Consider the following 15,556-nt stretch of genomic DNA (forward strand, 5'->3'; position numbering starts at 1 on the left):
AACCCTCCAGCAGCTATGAAGAAACTAGCAAGTGCTCAGTCATCAATCTGTAAAGGGAAGGCATTTTTATTCCCATGGGCTTAAAGAAAGCTTATCACAGACGCCCTCTGTGGACAGGGCCAAAACACCATCTGCTGGCTCAGCCCTGGTTTCAGCATCCTCTGGGGTGCTCTTTCAGTGCTTCCAGTGGTGTGACCCCTTCTCCACTGGAGAAGAGGGCTCAGGGCTGCTGGCCCTCCTCTTCAAGGGTTGCTGTGGCCCCGCAGGGGAGCATTCTCTGCCCCAGCTGAAAGCAGATGGTTGTGCCGCGGTAGCCTGGGGCTACACCTGGAGCCCCTCCCGAGGCTCCTCCCAGGGCTCTTGCTCCCCGCACAGAGGAAGATGGGCAGAGGGAGGGGGAGCGGGACCCCCAGGAAAAGCAGCTGCTTAGGACCTGGAGAGGTGGTCTGCACTGGTTGTGTCAGGGCTGCCGGAGGTGGCCAGGCCAGGTGTGGGAGACCCTCCTCAGAAGACAGCAGGGCCAGCAGCCCCGGGGCTGCCCTCCCTCCCCTGGGCAGAGTTTTTTGAGGGAAGCCCCCATCAACACAACCAGCAGATCTTCATCCAGGCCAAAGAGCACCAGGAGGGGCACGATGAGGTTCTCCCCTAGGGCTGCCCGTGAATGCCGGTTTCCAAACACCAGTCTCAGCTCCTGACACAGCCAAGGCAGAAGGAGCTGGAGGAGAGCAGGGTGGTTCTGGAAAAGGGATGCCCAGGTTTTGGGCTGGAGGCCAGCCAGAGAAGCCCTGGGCACCATCCCTGCAGACTGTGGTGGGGGTGATGCAGGGCTGTGGGCAGCGGGATGGCCAGGAGCTCCTCCTGCCTGCTGGCCAATGACTGATGATGCCGCAGATGGTGGGACAACATGCTCCTTAAAGTCATCGTCTGTGCACATCGAGTGAGGTGTGCACACCAATGGAGAGAAACACAGAGAGGACACTCGGGTTTCATCTTGGACCACCACATGACACATGGGTAGCAGAATTTGTGGAGGCATGGCATCACATGCCTGACCTCATCCCAGCTGTCCAGGCATAGTAGACAGCAGTCCTCCAGCTCCATGGCCATGCTCTCCACGTGCTACCATGGGCTGGGGGCAGCTGGGGATGTCAAGCCTTTCACACTCACTGGCACTGCAGCAAGGAGTGTCACAAAAGAAAGGAAATAGAGGTCATGGTCATGGGCTGGCCCAGGGAGGGGTGGAAGAAATGCCCAGGTTGCTTAAGAAGGAAACCCTCCCAGCTGCCCAAGGTGAGGTGTGCCCTCCCAGCTCACCTCGGCTCCTTTGACAATGCCCCCTGGGTGCCCCAGCTGCCAGCAGCTGGCAGGGCTGGGTTAAAATCCTCCAGCAGCTCTGGGGTCAGACACTGAGAGCTGCCATGAACAACTCCCCAAGCACTACACTGAACCATTCCCATGGATCCTGTCACTCGTTATCAGTACGAAGAGCTCAGCACCTCCCTCTCCATTTCCCCTCCTTAGGAAGCTGCAGAGAGCCATGAGGTCACTCCTCAACCTCCCTATCTCCAAACCAGGCAAACCCAGAATCTTCTCCATAATTTCTCCACATATTAAGGTTAGACTAACAGGTCTGTAGTTTCCTGGGTCTTCCCAGGAATCAAGAGGATCAGGCAGCCCGAGATCTATCATTAGGATTAAAAACTAAGGCAAAAAAACCCCATTAAATGCCTCCACTTTTTCTGGATCCCTATTTGCCAGATGAGCATCCCTCTCTTCTACCAGCTTTGTTGCTCTCCTGTGGACACATTCACGTACCTGAACATCCTTCTTAATTTTGTGGGGCCCAGAGCTGCACACAGTGCTGGAGGTGAGGCTGCACCAACACTGAATTCAGCAGGACAATCCCCTCTCCTGACAGGCTGGTCACGCTGTGTTGTGATGCACCCCAGGATGTGGGTTGCCCTGGTGGGTGGCAGGACACAGGGCTGACTCACACTGAGCCTGTGGTGAACACAAGCCACCCCCAGGGCCCTTCCTGCAGGGCTGCCCTCCAGCCACTTCTCTCCTAGCCTGTACTTGTGTCCAGTGTTCTGCTCCCCCAAGTGCGGAATCTTGGTATTTGTTCTTGTTAAATTTCATGCCATTAATGTTTGCTCCATGCTCCAATCTCTCCAGATGCCTCTGGAAGCCCTTTTGATCCTCAAGAGAGTCAACAGCATCTCTCAGCTCAGTATCGTCAGCAAACCTTCTAATGGTGCATTCAACGCCTGCCTCCAGATTATCGATAAAGATCCTGAACAGAACTGGCTCAGACACAGCTGACACAACCGCTCCCTCACGAGTTCAGCAGAACGGGCCTTCCAAGGGCACAGCCCTCTGAGCCCGCCTATACCCCTGCAGATTTCCTCCCTACAGAAAATCAGCCGAGCACTACTGGGGTGCCGAGAAGCACCTACGAAGCCATCAGCCTTATCTGGGCAGACGGCTGAAGCGACCTGCCGAGCTCCCTTTCTGGCTCCTATTTATGTCTTTACTTACTCTGCTACAAACCCAGCACCTCACAGAAGGCCGGGCCGGGCCACAGGCCTGCACCCGCCGGGGACGGCACCGCACAGTCTGTCACCCCTCACCCCGCCGCCGGCCTCGGGCTCCCCCCGGGCCCCTCGCCTCTCTCACGCACCCCCCGCCGCCGAGCCCAGGCAGCCGGGCCGCGGGCCGGGCCGCTGAAGGTTACGGGGCGCCCGGCGCCCCCCGCCGCAGCCCGGCAGCCGCCCGCGGGCTCCCCCTGGCCGCAGCGGCGCCTCCGAGCCCGCCGCTTCCCCGCTCCGCTCCCGGGCCGCCGCCGCCGCCTCCTTTCGGGGCGGGCCCTGGACGCGCCTGTAGGCGTTTGCGGGGGAGAAAGTAACATGGTGGCCGCTTCCTCCCCAAACAGGAGCGGCTGCGGGTCAGGCGGCTCGTAAGGAGGCGGCGGGCTCGGGAAGAAGCTCCGTGCCGGGAGCGCTGTGAGCTCTGGGGCCAACGAGGGGCGCGGGGAAAGGGCTGTCGGCGGGCAGGTGAGCGGCCGCGGGAAGGGGGAGGCGGCAGGGAAGGAGGGAGGCAGGAGGGAGGGGGCCTGACAGGCGCGATCCGACCGGCCGCCTCGCCCGCCTTCCAGCGCCCGCTCCTCGGGGCGCGGCCCGGCCCGAAGCTGGCGCCGCGGCGAGGCACCCCCTCTCCTCCTCCTCCCGGGTCCGCAGCCCCTTCCCTCTCCTTTTCCACCTCCGGAGGAAACTTCCCTCCTCACTAGAGAGGGAAGGAGGTTTGGGGTGCTCCCCTGGCGCCGAGTCAGCCCCTGGGAAGGACTCCTCTGTTCCTTCCATCCCTTCCTCGCAGAGCCGGGGTCGGCCGGGACCGAGGCGCTTTCTGGGCTTTTAAATGTTAATTATGAGCATGATTCCTGCTGGGTGCCCTGCTCCCGCCCGCCGCGGCCGTTTCTGGGGAAGCAGAAGGCTGCCCGGGCGGCTCGGCCCGGCGCGGCCGCCATGGGGGGCGCCGCAGGTGGCAGGCGCCGCAGGTGAGTCCCGGGGCAGCTCCCTCCTGCTGGCTGCTGCTTGTTGGTTTTTTTTTTTTTTTCTCCATTTTTTCTCTCCCGTTTCGTGCCCCGGCTCCTCCCCTAGGCTCCGGCGTCAGTGCGTTTAACCCTTGCGAGGAGCGGAGGGGAGGCGAGCTGCTGGGCTGCCGGGGCTGCCTCCGGAGGGGCGATGCTCAGCAGCGGTGCCCTGGCTGGCAGAGGGGGTGGTCCCTCCTCCCCCCACCCCGCAACCCCCTGATAAAGGCACCGTTACTAATAGTCATGCTGTGTTTTGGGAGCTGATCGTGTCAGTAAGATGCTACAAAACATCTGTTAGTTCTGCAGATTTAAAAAAAAGGAAAAAAACCAACCAAACAAACAACAAAACAAACAAACAAACAAACAAAAACAAAAAACCGGGAGCTATAACTTTAATCAACCTGTGCTATCATCAGGGGATGCCTGATCTGTCTTTGCTGCGTGATAAGGTAATCTGTGTAGCATCAGGATCTGACGATGTGCTAGGGGCTTCGTATGTCAAATCAGGGAAAAATAATTGCAGAAACTTTGGATGTGATTTAAGCTGATTAGCTGTGCTGTCAGTGCCAGACAGGATCTTCCAAAGACTCTGAGCACAACTTAACCTATTATTGCTGCTGCAATCTCAGAAAGGATGCAAAAAACAAACAAAAATGTATTAAATGCCTATTATACACCAATCTTTTTAATGCAATTTTCTCTTTTGCTATTAAGATCAAGCCTGTTGCTAACATGGTCAGTTGTGCTGATTTCAAACTTAAAGCCTGTGGCTAAACTTTAGATCTGCATGAGGGCTTAGCTTGTAAACAAACAGGACATTTAATTTTCCTTCCTTTTCTTTGTAAACTGTGTTAGTGTAACTTCTGTAGTAGTTTCTTGACTTACTATAATTTTTTTAACCAAGCTAAATTTGAGCCTGTAGATGGAAAATTATTTAGTTTTAGTTATTTTTGTTGACTATGTTCTTGTGTAGACTAAACACAAAGGTAGCAAGTTTTTATATCACTCTTTTTAGGCTAATATATTATAAGTTAAGGCAGATAAATATCCTCTGTGTTTTCAGGGAAAAAATAATGATGGAATAAAAATTACTTAATACCTGTTTGGAAAATGAAATAATTTCTATTTGTAATTTTTTGTGAAAAACAGTCACAATCAAGCTTAACTGACTGACCAGACTCCTAACCAGGCTAGCATGTATTTTTCAAATGCTTAGCCACAGGACACAGACTGAAAAAAAACAAACCCTAACCTGCTAGATAGCTTGATAATGGTTTTATTTTAAATGTGAATGTAATTCTTTTTAAGGTTTGTTTTTTTGTTTGGTTGTTGGTTTTTTTTAAAATAATTGGCTGACAGGCTGCTTTTTAGCATTCCAGTGGACATGAAATGCTAATGATGCATCCTGTCTTGAATGGTGCAATTAAAGAGTTCAGTAGAAACCAGAAATGTAAATACTGGCTTGCCTACATGACTTCAGACTTATATGTTAAAATGGCTACTGGCCCACATAGACACTTATTACTGCTAAAATTTCAAAAATTGGATTGAAAAAAAAATCTTATAAATTAAGATGGGCATTTTTTTCAATACTTATCCATAAGTTTAATGTTTTAATGTTTATTTTGGCTGTTTCTTCTTAGATTAATGTTGGGCTCACTGAGGCCCAAATTAAATTAATGGAATCTTCTTGGATCATGTCTTAAATCTTTGTTATCTTGTTTGAAGATTGTGTGTGGGATTTCCTTCTGATCAGCTTTTATATTTTTTTTTATGAAAATGATCTGACTTGAGGTAGAACTGGGATATCCAAGTGACAGTGTGGATAACATCCTTCAGACTGAACATGTGTGAATTATCATTTGGAGTAGCAGTGCTACATATTGTTGAAATACAGAGCTTGAAACAGTATCTTTTTAAGTTTTGTTCCTTCTGAGGTCTGCCATTGGCCAATGGGGAACTTCATTTGGAATCAATCTCCATACACTTTAGTGACAAATAAGTTCCAGTGTTAGCCTTGGTAAGTGTCTGAGTTTGCTTAAAAATACAATAGGAAAAAAAAGTCTTGGTAGAATGAGGTAGGAAATGTATATTGCCACAGTTACAAGTGGAAGGTAAGTTAGACTTCTGACTGTTATGTAAGATCAGATGTTTTATTTGTTCAGTCTTCAGATAAATTTCAGTGGTAGCCATAGGCACAGAGCAGCATGCATAAAGACTAGGATGTTCCATGTTCTTACTGGTTTTATGTAGCAGTATTTCCTTTTCTGGTTAACTTAGCTTTCTGATGAAAATAACATCAAAAAGCACCTGTAACCTCTAAATCTGCCATCCTCTTGCTTAAAGGTAGCTTGCACTATAGAAATCTCTCTGATAGAACTTTTTTTTGTGCTGTGCTTGCTGGTCTTCCCAAGGCATCGATTACACCTTCAGCACACTGCTTTCTTGGAATAGCATTCAAGATACTGCATATCTTGCTCTAGGTGACCTCTAAAATAGATTCTTGGGATCATAGTCATAGTTATTAAATTTCTTCCCATGCAACATGCCAGATGGTTGTCCATTACTGCTTGTTCAAATCTGTAAAATGAAAATCAGTTTGTTGCACTGTGGCAGCATGAGATCTGCTTGACTCCTGTAGTGCTTTGGACTGTAAACTAACATCTTTGTATTTTTCATCTAGTCTTGAGCTTCTGACTTGCTACGAAAATCACCCCTCTGTCAAAATGGTTGCCCTCAGTTATGCAAAAATTGATGCTGTATCAATTTTTTTGATATTGTATTCTGTATTCCTGTTGGATAAAAAAGTAGTGTAGGAAATACACCATACCCTTGATGATAATGTGAGTTCTTTATGCAAATTTGTGGACATAAAAGCCCACAACTCTGACCTCTGTGCAAATGGTTGTTAGAAATGAGGTGAGTTATTTGAAGATGTTTTCTGGACTGCAACATAGATTCTGTTGGAGTGTGACTGTTTTGTGTCTAGTTATTCTTGTGACTACATCTGTCACAAAATGTGCATATACAGGCTTACTCATTCTAATGTTTGCGTTTGAAACTGGAATAGAGCAGAAATATTTGTTTTGCTTAGTATCTCACCTTAGTCCTTTGTTTCTGCTTACAGGCACTTGAAGGATATAGATGTAGTCTTGATGTTTACTGTTCGCTTTGGCAGACAGAAAATTTGAAAACAGTTTTTGGAGTAGCAGAGATTATAATAATGTTCTCTGTTTCAGTGTCACTCTTTGATTTAACTTTTTTTTTTTTTCAAGAGCAGAAAACTCAAGGTTGTTGATAAAGAGAACGATAAAAATGTACTCATGATTTCTTGCCTAAAGGTTTGCTTGGATGTTGTTAAACATTCAATTTGCTTTGTTTCAGTTAAATGCAGTGAGCCAGTTTTTGCCTTACACTGCTTTCATCTTCACATTTTGTGACACTACAGTTCCTTTGCTTTACTCTCAGAAACCTCTCTAAAGAGACTTGATGCTTTTCAAGCATCAACCGAGAGCCTGTGTTTTTCTGTCTAAAAGATGTTTAAAATAGTGTAAATCAGGAATTGACTTGCAAATTAAGTTCTTCACTTCTGGCAGCAAAAGCTGAGATACAATTACAGGTCTCCAAAGCTTTCTTCCTCTTGAAATGAAAGTGTTTTCCACTTGTGAATGAATTGCAGCTCTACTGCAAAACTCAGCCATTTTTCACCAGGGAGGCAAAGAACCCCATGGATTTGCTTTTTCTCCAAACCTGCACATTTCGGTGATAGCTTTTGCCTTTATAATGAATTATGGCCTTTCATCAGTAATACTTATACTGAAGTCTAGCCACTGATGCATTCTTCAATACTCTTCTTTCACTTTGTAAGCCTTTCATATTGAGGCATTGTGTGTCTTCTGAAAGCAAGACTTTTTTTTTTACACTTCCCCTGTTTGGCAACCCAGTACTGCTATTCTTGGTGTCACATAACATGGCTCCAGGCCTCTTTGTTATTCTCTGGGGAGGAAACTATACTCTCACCCAGATAAGAAACCTGACATAGGTAGAAGTCTTGTGAGTAAGATATTCTCCAGCCACATCTGTATAATGTGTAAAATACATCTTTCTGCTTTAGAAGAGATAAAAAGTGTGGTTCAAGTTGGGAGAAAGAGAACCACAACTAGAGAGTAGCTACTGGCGGGCAGCATAAGAAGAAAAATAAGTTCAAGCATTTAATTAATTTTTCTAAAAAGCAAGAAATCAATGCAGACCCTGAAACTTCTACAGGGTAATCATCTCGGTCTAAGAGAAAGTTATAAAAAGGGAAAAGAAGGTAAACTGCTGAGTCACAGCAGCAGGTTAACTTTAATCATTGAATGGGACTATTGCAAAATATGAAAACCAGTGTGGCCAGTTCTCACTAGTTGATCAGCCAGTTGTCCTTGGAAGTAACAGCAGCAGCTCATCTAGACTAGGGAGTGATTTGTGACTCTGCCTTCATTGTTTTCTTGACACTTCAGTTCTGCCAGTAACATTTGAAGTAATGAATGAAGTAATGAGAATATAAACTGCTGGGTATCCAGGTGTAAGTGGCAGAAGAGCACACTGAGTGGGGTTTTTTTGAGGGCATAGACAGTATCTTTTGCAGGTTTCCTTAAAACAAATAATAATAAATAAGCTGTGTGTTTGCTAGAGGAAATGCTTTCAAGGATAGGGATAGCTGGAGGAATTATTAATGTGTGTGAAATATGTGTGTTGTACCTGCTAAGCTTCTGAAACTACCAATGGTGTGACTGAAGAAAGATATTGACAGAAGTTGATTTTAGTCTGGGTATGCTTCTTACCCTGTTAGCCACCATTTACTTCTTAGGGGGTAATTTCCAATGAAAACCTTACGTTAGTTGCTCTCAGTTGTCATTTGAAGCTCCTCCTCTTCCACTTCTGGTAGAAGGAACCTAGAAAAGCTAACCATGTGAGGTTAAGTTTAGTCTTCTGAACAGATCCCACAAACACTAGTGAATAAAATTTCAAATTGACAGGAGGAGGAAGAATACAAGTAGATTTTGTAAACTATCTAAGTCGTGAACTGCTGTGACGTATAGTGGATTGTTAATAAATTGGAGCACTATGCATGAATATTAAAGGATAAGCATGACATAAACCAGAAAACTTCCTAACTGCATAAACATGTTACTGTTTTCTCAAAGTTGTGATGCAACCAGAAAAAGCCAAGTCTACATGTCTCCCCTACAGTGTTTACTTGACTTAAAGTGAATTTTTGCGTCACTGCATCATTACTGAAATACATGAATTGCTTCTGACCTTAAGTTCTTGCATAACCTTGGGGATGCATCCTTACTTAGCGTTTTTTCTTTTGTTTTCTTTTTTCTTTTAGTTATACCTTAGGTGTTAAGTAGCAATTGTCCTTGTATGGGAAATCTGTTTATGTTTTGTGATGTGGATAAAGTATCATCATATCAGTAAAGTTTTCCAATAATGATAAACCATGTAGGCAAACTTGAAGTTGTACTGGTAGAAGAAAATCACAAGCCACAGACTTTTCAAAAACCAAAACAGTGGTTTTGCTGGTAGTGGTGTACTTACACAGGGGCTTATACCAGAATGCCTTTATGTCTCTTAAGAGCACAGTTCTTTTGTGCACTGCTGGCTATGCTGGTACAGTTCTTCTAGGAATAAACCAAACCTACATTATGCATAATAAAGAAGGAGCATGTTGTTCAGGGTTGGATAGACCAAGCAGAAAGTTTAGCTTTGAAAAAAGGCACAGTATGTGACTCATACTTTCTTAAAAAGGCAGTGTCATTGTAAACTCTTATGTGTATACTTTATTGCATTTCTGCTTTGAACTTTTTCAGTCTTTTAAGATAATTACATGTGAAAGCCTTAAATTCCTTTGGGTTATGACTCATTCACTATGAATGTTGCTACTAATGTGAATTTCAGCTTATTTTAAAGAAAATGGAACAAATCCTGCACAAAGACATTTATAGCTTTTCTTCTGTGAGCTTCAGATGTGCAGTGTCTGCACTGTTAATTTCAAAACCTCTCCATAGTCTATTTAATCCGATTCTGCTAGGGAAAAGAAAATCTTATTAAATAAGTCACTCCTCTAATTTTAAACTGTTTTCCTAGCTATATTAACAGCCAGATGATGCACAAATCTGAGACATGAAACTGCTTTGAGCCTCAGGTGCCTAATTGTGTCTTTTAAAATCTCATCCTTAACTAGTATGTTTGCTGTACTGAACATCTTAGTTTAAATACTTTGCATTTGAGTTGTCCAGGTTGGTAAGTGCAAAATTACATCACTACATTTTTATGCCTACTTTTTTTGTCTATATGGAGTATTGATGCTGTGCTAGACCTGTTAAAAATTATACAGGAAAAAGGAAAAAATCATAGAATCATAGAATCATAGAATCTTAGGGGTTGGAAGGGACCTCAAAGATCATCTAGTCCAACCGCCCCTGCTAGAGCAGGGTCACCTAGAGCACATCACACAAGAACGCATCCAGGTGGGTTTTGAATGACTCCAGTGAAGGAGACTCCACAACCTCCCTGGGCAGCCTGTTCCAGTGCTCTGTCACTCTCACAGTAAAAAAATTTTTTCGAATATTCACCTTGAACCTCCTATGCTCCAATTTCCACCCATTACCCCTTGTCCTATCACTGGTCATCACTGAGAAAAGCCTAACTCCATCTCCCTGACACTCACCCTTTACGTATTTGTAAACATTAATGAGGTCACCCCTCAGTCTCCTTTTCTCCAAGCTAAAGAGACCCAGCTCCCTCAGCCTCTCCTCATAAGGGAGATGTTCTACTCCCTTAATCATCTTTGTAGCTCTGCGCTGGACTCTTTCAAGCACTTCCCTGTCCTTCTTGAACTGAGGGGCCCAGAACTGGTCACCATACTCCAGATGCGGCCTCACCAATGCAGAATAAAGAGGTAGGAGAACCTCTCTTGACCTACTAACCACACCCTTTCTAATGCACCCCAGGATGCCGTTGGCCTTCTTGGCCACAAGGGCACATTGCTGGCTCATGGTCATCCTCCTGTCTACCAGGATTCCCAGGTCCCTTTCCCCTACACTGCTCTCCAGCAGGTCAGCCCCCAACCTGTACTGGTGCATGGTGTTTTTCTTCCCCAAATGCAGAACTCTACACTTGCCCTTGTTGAACTTCATCATGTTTCTCCCCGCCCAACTCTCCAGCCTGTCTAAGTCCCTCTGAATGGCAGCACAGCCTTCTGGTGTGTCAGCCACTCCTCCCAGCTTAGTGTCATCAGCAAACTTGCTGAGGGTACATTCTATACCCTCATCCAGGTTGTTGATGAAGATGTTGAACAACACCGGTCCCAGTACCGACCCCTGAGGGACTCCACTGGTCACACACCTCCAACCAGATTCTGCCCCATTGACTACAACTCTCTGACTTCTTCCTTTCAACCAGTTCTTGATCCATCTCACTACCTGATCACCAAACCCATACGTGATCAACTTATCTACAAAAAAGCCCATGTCTCCAGTAAATCCTCTGACTGCATTAGTGTTGTCCCATGTGCCTTTTCCCAGCCATTACATGCCTTTTTTTTTTTTTTTTTTTTCCCCGAAGGGAGAAATTATGAATTCCACTTCACCTTGTGCAGAGAAGTGAATGTAGGGGTCTCAAATGTTTTGTGCGTGCCTCAGCAACTAAGCATTGGGTAGGGTGACAGGATCAGGACTGTGCTGGTGTGTAAGGCATTTGGGAACAAACTTTGGGAACTGTTTGAATTTTCAGGCACTTTGAAAAAATATGAGATCAGTCTTCTATGTAAATTGAATTAATTCATTCCTAGATGGTTAAATTGGAATTGGGAATGCTAACAGTTGTGAATTATGTCCACTATAGTGATAGCCTGCTTTAGGAAATCAGTTTTTTAATTCTAATGTATTATTAAAATAATAAAACCCACTATGTAACAAAAACATTATGTTTCAAAAAGTACATTAAGCATGCATTAAGAGTATTTTAAATAGGAGGACAAGCGCACATGTTAAATGATGACAGAAATAGGTGTTGTAAATAACAGAAGGCAATGACCATGGCTTGAAGGGCACAATTTAAAACAATAAATCAGCATTTCTTTTTACATTGCTTTCTCTTTGCATAAGAGGGAGTATAACTTAATACTTATATTTACTTTAAGAATCCTACCATAGGTAAGTTTTAGGCTTTCTGAAGGGGTATTTCTCCAGAAATAGGCAGGTACGCTGGGGGCTGCTAGTAATGTTGGCTGAAATGAGAGAATGTAGGGAGGCAATTAGGAAAGCTAAGGCCTCCTTGGAACTTAACCTTGCAAGCCAGGTTAAGGATAATAGAAAGAGCTTTTTCAAATACCTAGCTAACAAAACTAACACTAGAGGCAATATTGGCCCACTGTTGAATGAGGTGGGTGCCCTGGTGACAGAGGATATAAAGAAGGCAGAGATGCTGAACGCCTTCTTTGCCTCTGTCTTTACTCCTGCAGGATTTCCCCATGAGTCCCAGATTCATATAGCCCCAGAAGAAGTCAAGATAGAGAAGGAGTTTGACATGGTAGATGAGGATTGGGTTAGGGATCAGTTGAGTAATCTGGACATCCATAAATCGATGGGTCCGGATGGAATGCATCCAAGGGTGCTGAGAGAGCTGGCAGAGGTCATTGCTAGGCCACTCTCCATCATCTTCGGTAAGTCATGGGTAACAGGAGAGGTGCCTGAGGACTGGAGGATAGCAAATGTCACACCAGTCTACAAGGAGGGCAAGAAGGTGGACCCGGGTAACTATAGACCGGTCAGCCTCACCTCCATCCCTGGAAAAGTGATGGAACAACTTGTTCTTGTCACTATCTCTAGGCATATCAAGGACATGGGGGTCATCAGGAGCAGTCAGCATGGTTTTATCAAGGGTAAATCATGTTTGACTAACCTCATAGCCTTCTATGAGGAAATTACTAGGTGGATGGATGATGGTAGAGCGGTAGATGTGGTATATCTTGATTTCAGTAAAGCATTTGACACCGTCTCCCACAGCATCCTTGTAGATAAGTTGATCAAGAATGGGTTTGGTGATCAGGTAGTGAGGTGGATCAGCTGGTTGAAAGGAAGGAGGCAGAGAGTTGTAGTCAATGGGGTGGAATCTGGTTGGAGGTGTGTGACTAGTGGAGTCCCTCAGGGGTCGGTACTGGGACCGGTGTTGTTCAGCATCTTCATCAACGACCTGGATGAGGGTACAGAATGTACCCTCAGCAAGTTTGCTGATGACACCAAGCTGGGAGGAGTGTCTGACACACTGGAGGGCTGTGCTGCCATTCAGAGGGACTTGGACAGGCTGGAGAGTTGGGCGGGGAGAAATCTGATGAAGTTCAACAAGGGCAAGTGTAGAGTTTTGCATTTGGGGAAGAGAAACCCCATGTACCAGTACAGGTTGGGGGCTGACCTGCTGGAGAGCAGTGTAGGGGAAAGGGACCTGGGAATCCTGGTAGACAGGAAGATGACCATGAGCCAGCAATGTGCCCTTGTGGCTAAGAAGGCCAAGGGCATCCTGGGGTGCATTAGAAAGGGTGTGGTTAGTAGGTCAAGAGAGGTTCTCCTCCCCCTCTATTGTGCATTGGTGAGGCCACATCTGGAGTATGGTGACCAGTTCTGGGTCCCTCAGTTCAAGAAGGACAGGGAACTGCTTGAAAGAGTCCAGCGCAGAGCTACAAAGATGATTAAGGGAGTGGATCATCTCCCTTATGAGGAAAGGCTGAGGGAGCTGGGTCTCTTTAGCTTGGAGAAAAGGAGACTGAGGGGTGACCTCATCAATGTTTAGAAATATGTAAGGGGTGAGTGTCAGGGAGATGGAGTTAGGCTTTTCTCAGTGTTGACCATTGATCGGACAAGGGGTAATGGGATCAAATTGAAGCATAGGAGGTTTAAGGTGAATATTCGAAAAAATTTTTTTACTGTGAGAGTGACAGAGCACTGGAACAGGCTGCCCAGGGAGGTTGTGGAGTCTCCTTCTCTGGAGACATTCAAAACCCGCCTGGATGCGTTCCTGTGTGATGTGCTCTAGATGACCCTGCTCTGGCAGGGGGGTTGGACTAGATGATCTTTTGAGGTCCCTTCCAACCCCTAGGATTCAATGAAATTAAAAAACAAAACAAAACAAACAAACAAACAAAACAACAACAAAAAAACCCAAAAAAACAGTTTTCCCTCCTCTTTGTATTGTAACTAGACTGGTATGCTCTTAGCAATAATCTGACTTAAGCACTTCTTTTGCTGTTTAATATCTGTATGGTTCATCCCAGAAAATAAAGTTTCCTGCACGTATTTTGTCTGAGAACTCTACCAGTGTGCCGAATAATAATAATGTATCAATATTTTGAGTATTAGATTATATTAGGAGAAGGATCAGAATATGTGGGATGCCAAGCTTCACATCTTGCCATCTGGTGAGTGATAAGGCTTCATAATGGAGAATCCCAGGCTTCTGTATTTTGACAGCTTTATTAGTGTTTGAGGAGAATACTTAATGATACATTTGTCTGTGTGAGTAGTACCTTACTAATATATTGTTATATTTAGTGATTATTTTTTTCAGAAATTCATATAATGCATAACATCATTTTAATACTCTGATGATCGCACGTTTGACGTTCACTCGGAAGACTGACATACAGACTTTACTGGATTCAGATGTTCAGTACTCCTGAATGTATATGTATTCAGGAATATAAATGAGTACTGCAGGAAGCAAGGGTTGATAACCAGTGGCTTTTAAGGGGTAAAATGTAAGTTTATTTAGACATGTTGCAGAATACAAAGTATACAAAAAGTTTTCTTGGTTTTGTGATGAGTTTCTTTGTAAAACTCAGATGCTCTGGTTGTGTCAAGTAAAAAAGCAAACAAACAAAAACAACAACAAAAAACCCAGAACAGAAAAAAAACCCAAGAAAATACAAGTCAGATTTTCCACAGAATGCCAAAACTTTCTTCGCTGTGATTAATATGAACTTTGTTGGTACAAACTTAAGCAATATTTTTCAGTTTATTCTGGAGCAAGAGTTGTAGGCATAATGAAGAGTTTGAATCACTGTATGTGTATGCGTTCACAGACCCCCTGTCCACTTGAAGACTTTTATTTACAAGTGCTTTTCCATTTCTGTACTTTTATATTAAGTAGCTTTACTATTTCTTAGGTGGCTTTGGTCCATTTTGTTTCAGCTGTTGGAGTTGTGACTGAGCTGCAGTGTCGTTGCATGGGTCCTGTTGTGACTACTCTTTAAAATAAATCAGAAGACACATGGGAGGCACTTGTTGATAGTTACTGCACTTCCTTAGATTTTTCTGATCCGTTACTATAATAGGCTTTATCTAGGAATGGGAAGAGTAGTATAGGTACTAAGCAAAGAGCTTTTCTTTAGAAAGTTTTGCTGACGTGTTTGACAATACAGAGAACATGCTCCTTCCCAGACTTTTTTATCAGTGATTTGTGTTTGTAGTAATTTTGTTGCAAGGTGACCTGCAAAGTGAGTAATGTGGAGGGGTTGGAGGCTTGACCCCCACTCACTCGTTCCACAAATGCTGCAGATGCACTTATGCGTCTTAAACCGTCACTGCAAAAATCATACTGCAGATCAAGATCATGGTATACTTGCTGCAGCATAAAGAGCAAAAGGACAGTCCCTCCTGTAAGATTCTCACTGCTGCAGCATAAGACTAACAGCATGGATATTCTAACTTCTGTCAAGCATATGGTTTGGACTTTTCAAAGCTATCTGGGCAAAAGAATTTCTTAATGGGGAGTTGGCAAGAGGATTAAAAGACAGACTTCTGAAGTGTTAATAAGCTCCTCCAAGCTTGAAAAGCAGCTGAAAAAAAATGAAAATGCTGGCAGGAAACTTAAGTGATTTGAGGCTGGTGTCACAGGCCAACCAGAAATGGAACTCATCTTCTTGAT

The 15,556-nt window shown here is 44.7% G+C and overlaps 1 protein-coding gene across 4 annotated transcripts in view; it reads left to right on the top strand.

The window, feature by feature from the left end:
• The first annotated feature begins 2,900 nt into the window (after window positions 1-2,900).
• Window positions 2,901-15,556, top strand: part of DENND4C (DENN domain containing 4C) — a 74,252-nt gene continuing 61,596 nt past the window's right edge. For all 4 annotated transcript variants that reach the window (XM_051643047.1, XM_051643049.1, XM_051643050.1 and 1 more), the window contains exon 1: window positions 2,901-3,053. The gene's annotated coding sequence lies outside the window, so the exon portion shown is untranslated. The remainder of the gene's footprint in view (window positions 3,054-15,556) is intronic.

This window comes from Apus apus, chromosome Z (genome assembly GCF_020740795.1).
Source record: "Apus apus isolate bApuApu2 chromosome Z, bApuApu2.pri.cur, whole genome shotgun sequence".
NCBI lineage: Eukaryota > Metazoa > Chordata > Aves > Apodiformes > Apodidae > Apus > Apus apus.